The sequence below is a fragment of the Ananas comosus genome, linkage group 7 (genome assembly GCF_001540865.1).
Source record: "Ananas comosus cultivar F153 linkage group 7, ASM154086v1, whole genome shotgun sequence".
Classification (NCBI taxonomy): domain Eukaryota; kingdom Viridiplantae; phylum Streptophyta; class Magnoliopsida; order Poales; family Bromeliaceae; genus Ananas; species Ananas comosus.
Genome location: NC_033627.1, coordinates 11,413,713 through 11,420,901, shown reverse-complemented (window position 1 = coordinate 11,420,901; position 7,189 = coordinate 11,413,713).

Sequence of the window (7,189 nt, the reverse complement as noted above, 5' to 3'; positions counted from 1 at the left end):
CAAGGAGTTCGGGCGAGGGCGTGGTTTCGCCGTTCTCAACGTCGCGCCGGAGTGGATTTAGCATTCAAGTGGGTTTATCATCGGATTTCTACTCCTATAGCCTTGTTAGTCAACATATATAGTTAGGATATCTGCATTGGTACTGTTTAGCTCAGATTCATGTTTATGCATTGTTCTAGGCCTATATATTGAATTGGGAGCATGTTACTGTTGTTATTAATTATACATGTTGGACTTGGATAAAACATAGGAGAAAACCAGTGTTCGGAACCTGTCATATGTTAAACAACCTGATTTAGCCTTAGGGGCCGTTGTACTTTTATACAATTGCAGTGTTCTCGTGGTGAGTACCCTAGGTAGTCTAATTTACTGTTACACTCGTGCTAGGATGCCGAATCCATTTTTACAGTAGTGTTTAGACTGTTCCGGACTAGTGGGTGCCGTCGCGGTTGACGGTGGACCCGGATTTGGTCATTTTGAGATCCGATTGTGCCGAGGGCACGTGACTAGTGGTTAGTAGCCAATTGGACTTATTTTCTTGACTTTAGTCTGTGAGAGCCTGATTGAGCTCGACAGAGATACGCTTGCATACTCGGTTGGGTCGCGCCCACGAGTTGCTGCTCCAGAGTTTGGCTTTGTGCTTTCGCGTTGATGTCACTGACTAGTTTTGCTATCCACGGACTGTTTTGTATGGAGGTAGCGTGGCTTAGACAGGCGGGACGGGTGCATTCACAATCCCCGGGACGGGTGTGTTCACAGTCCCTATTGAGATTTGGTCAAATTTGACAGTTACTACAGTTGGATAGTGTAGTGGCAAGTAGCTGTAGATTTCTTTCGAGCTTTAACTACTAGTTTGTTTCTGACTGTAATCTTAATGGGTGGGCCGATGATGTTGAGGACGGTACCCACTGAGGACTACTTGTTTTTATAATAGTTCTCACGCCCAGTTGTTACCACTGTTTTGCAGAGCCACCGGTTTCAGTTACTGCGCCTTCCGAGGCTGATCGAGGTAAGGGCGTTGCGAGTTTAAGCCCTACCCTACGAGTTGCTGAGATAGAGGATCCACCACTGCAGGTAGTTCCGGTTTATTTTGTTGAGTCATGTACATACAGTTGTTATAACTCGCTGGAGCGAGTATCTTTGTATAGCGTTTGTTGTATGTATGTGAGACTTGTTTTTATTCTACCTGTTTGGTTTCTTTACAGCTCTATACTACTGGTTGTAGTATTGTATATTTTCAGTTACCGATACGCTTCGTATACAGGAAAAATTCTTTGTATACGGCGGATTTGTCGACGTGCCCGGGAATTGTGTAATCCGGAGCGTGACAGATTAAGTTGGTATCAGAGCTTGGTTTTAGGTCATTGGGACCTAGGAAACCTAAGTTTGGCAAACCTTAGGAAAGCAAGACGGGAGAGGCGTGATTTAAACTCACCCTGAGGGGAGTGAGTGATTGGAGGAGTGTCTGTTCTGGCCTGCAAAATTATGTTGGCTGCAGACGACATAATTTTGAGGAGAAACAGGGGCTGCCTTCCGGACTTTTGTGGATTGGGTCAAGGGTCAAGAGTATTTGTGTTAGCTGACCCTGTTCTATTACTGCAGCTATGTATCGTCGTCGAGGCCGACCGTCGACACGGGACCGGGCACAGTTGACACAGGATCGTGTGGACCCTCCGAGATGCCTGAGCAGGCAGAGCCGAGTGCCCGGCAGGAGCAGAGTACACGACCAGAGGCGAGCGCATCCCTCGACTTGAGTGCTCAGTTAGCCGCACTGACAGAGGTGACGAGGCGGCAAGGGGAGTTGTTGGAGAGGATGTGCGAGAGGTTAGCTTCGCCCCAGAGTTCAGCACCGAGGGCACCAGAGTCGTCTGTTCCACCTTCGACTACCCCAGTGACAGTACCAGCTGCAAAAGTCCCTCCGCCAGCAGCAATTCTAATAGCGCCAGTTGCGCCTGCTAGGGGGCCAGTACAGTTGACAGAGGCCAAGCAGGAGCGGTGGACGGAGAGATTGGCTCATTTCCGCCGTTTTGATCCACTGATTTTCGATGGCAGTTGCACTGAGGCCTGGGTTGTTGAGGGATGGGTCAGTGCGATGGAGAAGTTATTTGAGGATCTGTTCATTCCTGAGGGGGAGCAGGTGTCTTTGGGAGTCCGGTGCTTGGCAGGTGATGCCCATGCCTGGTGGAGGAGAGTGAGGAGAGAGCAGGGACTGGTAGCGTTGCAGTTGAGATGGGATGAGTTCTGTGGAATACTGTTTGGGATGTTCTTTCCCAACAGTGTGAAACAAAAGCTCGAGGAGGATTTGAAGAGGATTCAGCAGGGGGATCGTCCAGTGCAGGAGTACATTCGGGAGTTTACTCGACTCCTGAACTGTGTGCCATTTGTGGCCAGAGACGAGGCACACAGGGTCTATTTGTTTGAATAGGGGCTGAGACCCGACATTTTCAGGTTGGCACGGACGCAGAGGTCGAGGACTCTGGATGCGTCCATAGAGCAGGCCTTGTGGGTGGAGAGAGGTGAGGTGTCACTGCAGGAGAGGACTCAGGCCGTGGGGCAGAGTCAGGATAGGAAGCGCCCAGCTCCAGACGATGGTGGACAGTCGAGCAGCCGGCGTCCGTCGAGACCTCCACGATCACGTTCTCAGAGTCGTGGGTTCTCGGGGCGTCAGCGTTCTGGGGGACCCCGGCAGCAGAGGCAGTCACAGGGGTTACTACCGTGCGTGATATGTGGGGGACCACACTGGGCCCGGCAGTGCGAGCAGCGTGAGGGTCGGTGTTTTAGATGCGGACAGTCAGGGCACATGAGATCAGCTTGTCCCCGAGCAGCATCACCAGCACCCTCGATAGCTTTAGCACCGGCAGCACCTTAGTAGTCTTTTGGAGCACCGCAGAGCTACCGCTAGGAGGACAGGGCATCTGCGCCGCGTCAGGGTGAGCGGCGACAGCAGGCTCCGAGTGGCAGAGTCTATGCAGCCCAGGTGGAGGACTCTACAGCGGCCGACCGAGTGGTGGCAGGTATCACTTCGATTTCTAGCATTAGAATTCGTACTCTCTTTGATACCAGTGCATCTCATTCGTTTGTTAGCCGAGCATTTGCATTATTGCATGGTCTAGAGTTAGGAGCTTTGTCTCAGACACGAGAGGTGCAGATCCCAGACCATGTTTTACAGGTTGCGGAGTGTTGTTGGTCGTGTCCAGTGCAGTTGGATTTGTGGATCATGCCAGCAGACCTGTTGGTTTTAGGGCAGCTGCAGGACTTCGACGTTGTGCTCGGTATGGATTGGTTGGCCCGGTACTTTGCTAGGATTGATTGTGGAGCGAGGACAGTGACATTCCGTGAGCCAGGCCAGGAGGAGTTTACTTTTAGGGGCTGCAGGAGCACGTTGTTTGCTACTTGGATTTCTTCGGCGAGGGCTCGACAGCTGATGAGTAGAGGATGCATCGCATTTTTGGCGACGGTGATAGAGGTACCTACGGCGGCGCCGGGACTCGAGGATATTCCTGTAGTCCGCGAGTTTCCAGATGTGTTTCCCCTTGAGTTTACGACGTTGCCACCGGAGAGGGAGATTGAGTTTGTGATTGATGTAGTTCCTGAAACTGCACCAATCTCAAAGGTACCTTATCGGATGGCACCGGCGGAGCTGAGAGAGCTAAAGGCGCAGCTTCAAGATCTGATGGATAAGGGGTATGTGAGACCCAGTGTATCGCCTTGGGGAGTGCCGGTATTATTTGTACAGAAAAAGGATGGGTCACTCAGGTTGTGCGTAGATTATCGGGAGCTGAATAAAGTGACCATCAAGAACAAGTATCCACTGCCGCGCATTGATGATTTGTTTGATCAATTGCAGGGATCCTTCGTCTTCTCGAAGATTGATCTTCAGTCCGGTTACCACCAACTGAGGGTGAGGGCCGAGGATGTTTCCAAGACGGCTTTTCGGACTCGGTACGGGCATTATGAGTTTACGGTCATGCCTTTTGGATTGACGAATGCCCCTGCCGCATTCATGGATTTGATGAACAGGGTGTTCAAGCCGTTCTTGGATAGATTTGTAGTAGTCTTCATCGATGACATTCTAATTTCATCGATGACATTCAACGTCGACGTCGCGCCGCGGAGCCGTTCGAGGATACGGTTGCAGACGTAGCATCGCAAGGAGTTCGGGCGAGGGCATGGTTTCGCCGTTCTCAACGTCGCGCCGGAGTGGATTTAGCATTCAAGGTGGGTTTATCATCGGATTTCTACTCCTATAGCCTTGTTAGTCAACATGTATAGTTAGGATATCTGCGTTGGTACTGTTTAGCTCAGATTCATGTTTATGCATTGTTCTAGGCCTATATATTGAATTGGGAGCATGTTACTGTTGTTATTAATTATACATGTTGGACTTGGATAAAACATAGGAGAAAATCAGTGTTCGGAATCTGTCATATGTTAAACTACCTGATTTAGCCTTAGGGGCCGTTGTACTTTTATACAGTTGCAGTATTCTCGTGGTGAGTACCCCAGATAGTCTAATTTACTGTTACACTCATGCTAGGATGCCGAGTCTATTTTTACAGTAGTGTTTAGACTGTTCCGGACTAATGGGTGCCGTCGCGGTTGACGGTGAACCCGGATTTGGTCATTTTGAGATCCGATTGTGCCGAGGGCACGTGACTAGTGGTTAGTAGCCAATTGGACTTATTTTCTTGACTTTAGCCTGTGAGAGCCTGATTGAGCTTGACAGAGATACGCTTGCATACTCGGTTGGGTCGCGCCCACGAGTTGCTGCTCCGGAGTTTGGCTTTGTGCTTTCCCGTTGATGTCACTGACTAGTTTTGCTATTCACGGACTACTAGTTTTGCTATCCACGGACTGTTTTGCGTGGAGGTAGCGTGGCTTAGACAGGCGGGACGGGTGCGTTCACAGTCCCAGGGACGGGTGTGTTCACAGTCCCTATTGAGATTGGGTCAGATTTGACAGTTACTACAGTTGGATATAGTGTAGTGGCAGGTAGCTGTAGATTTCTTTCCAGCTTTAACTACTAGTTTGTTTCTGACTGTAGTCTTAATGGGTGGGCCGATGATGTTGAGGGCGGTACCCACTGAGGACTATTTGTTTTTACAGTAGTTCTTACGCTCAGTTGTTACCACTGTTTTGCAGAGCCACCGGTTTCAATTGCTGCGCCTTCCGAGGCTGATCGAGGTAAGGGCGTTGCGAGTTAGAGCTCTACCCGACGAGTTGCTGAGATAGAGGATCCACCACTGCAGGTAGTTTCGATTTATTTTGTTGAGTTCATGTACATGCAGTTGTTATAACTCGCTGGAGCGAGTATCTTTGTATAGCGTTTTGTTGTATGTATGTGAGACTTGTTTTTATTCTACCTGTTTGGTTTCTTTACAGCTCTATACTACTGGTTGTAGTATTGTATATTTTCAGTTACCGATACACTTCGTATACAGGAAAAATTCTTTGTATACGGCGGATTTGTCAACGTGCCCAGAAATTGTGTAATCCGGGACGTGACAGTTAAAATTTTCAATTTAAAATTATAAGTTTAAAATTTAAAAATTTAAATTTAATTATAGGGGTAATATCATTATTTTCTATTTATAACCATCAACTATTTTTCTTATTCCCAATAACTATCCAAACACAATTTTTCTAGTTCCAGCTTATACTCACATTTTCATGCAAACAAAAAAATACCCTTATTCTTATAAAAATTCATACTTGTATCTATCCCCCATATAACTAGTTCCTACTAATTCACGAACCAAACGAAGCCTAAAGGAAAGGGTACCTTGAATCACCATCATTTATTTGACTTTTTTTCTTTCTTTATATGATATGGTAAATGATCCCAAATGAAACTTCACTTGTTTTACAAAGTTTTAAAGCTGAATTCAATAACCATTCTAAATAACTTGTGTTGTGGGAATAAAGCAAAGCATGTAAGAGTAAAAACATGATAAAATTTGTGCAATTAACTTGCATTTCAGGTCATTTTTAAATAATTAAATAAATTTTTTTGAACAATAATTTTGCTATATAATTGTTTTGGTTTATTTAATTTGAATGGATTACTGGTTCCGAAAAACTATTGTATATTTACATCTCGCACATTTTGTATATTCATATATCACATCTTTCTTTGTCTTCCATTTCATCCGATTGTTCAATTTCTATTCTTCGGTCTTATTTTGATGTCGAAATAAGTTATAAAACTATAAGTTATTTAATGTGAGAATTTTTTGTGCGCGACTAGAATTAAAGAGTTTAAATTTTGCTCCTTGAAAAGTCTTAACATTCATACCTTTAAGATTCACAATTTGGTATGATAATATATTTTATCTAGGGGGCATTTTTTTTTATTGGAGAAAATTATTTGAATGTCGAATATAATATTCTAATTTAAACATTTGATTATAAACTTCATTTATTGAATATTACAAGCTTCTAAAGCAAGGTCTTATTTTGGACGTCGAAATAAGTTATACTAAGATAAATTTTTCAGCACAAAAGTTTTTTTGTGTAACTGGAAGATAGAAGTTTGATTTTTTCTTTTTACTCCATAATAAGGCTTAAGCATCTCTGATTTTGTGTATGATAATTTATTGTCTCATCCGCGAGATGATTTATCTTATCTATGTCTATACTTCTATATATACTTCATTTCTTTGCTACATATAAAAAATATGAGTTTTGATTATAATTTTTTTTTTTTATAATAATGCCATCACCAATCTAGCTAAATGACCCCTTCCTCCCATCAATTTTTTTTCTTTTTAACTTTTATTTTTTTTCTTATATTTTTTTAATATCTTTCTTTTTTAAAAAAGATATAAAAAAAACCTTTCGAAAATCTCTAATATATTATTTTTAAATAGTATCGTTTTTGGGAAATTTCTTTTCTATTTTGTGAACCTTCAAATGATAACCTCCTAATCAATCAAACATACTCTCTTGCAATTATTGTCGCGAACATAACCTACAAACTTGATCTTTAATTAAAGACTCAAATCTACAGATCTACAAATTTAATTTATCTTAATTCTTTGACATGATCTATGAGACAACACATTTTTAATAATGCTAACTTTTTCAACTCTTTTATGCAAGTCTAACAAAGTTTTAAAAGTTATGGATATATATTACGATCTATTTAGAAATTGTTGATTATATATAGACGCTAATATTGGATTGCACC